Below are 384 nucleotides of genomic sequence, written 5' to 3' on the forward strand. Positions count from 1 at the left end.
TTTTTTAAAAACGCATTACGCACTTATTTTTCAACTAAAAAACAAAAATTTAAAACTACAATCAACTACAAACGATTCTAGACCAGAATTCATTAAAATTTAGGCGGTAGCAATAACGCACTTATTTTTCAACTAAAAAAAACAAATTTTAAAACTACAATCAACTACAAACGATTCTGGACCTGAATTCATTAAAATTGAAGCTGTAGCAGTAAAAAGCTTCATATGAATTTTTTAAAAAACGCATTACGCACTTATTTTTCAAATAAAAAAAAATGTTAAAACTACAATCAACTACAAACGATTCTGGACCAGAATTCATTAAAATTGAAGCTGTAGCTGTTAAAAGCTTCATATAAATTTAAAAAAAACGCATTACGCACT

This window comes from Rhagoletis pomonella, unplaced genomic scaffold, assembly GCF_013731165.1.
Source record: "Rhagoletis pomonella isolate Grant_MI unplaced genomic scaffold, Rhpom_1.0 Rhpom_scaffold_00268, whole genome shotgun sequence".
Classification (NCBI taxonomy): domain Eukaryota; kingdom Metazoa; phylum Arthropoda; class Insecta; order Diptera; family Tephritidae; genus Rhagoletis; species Rhagoletis pomonella.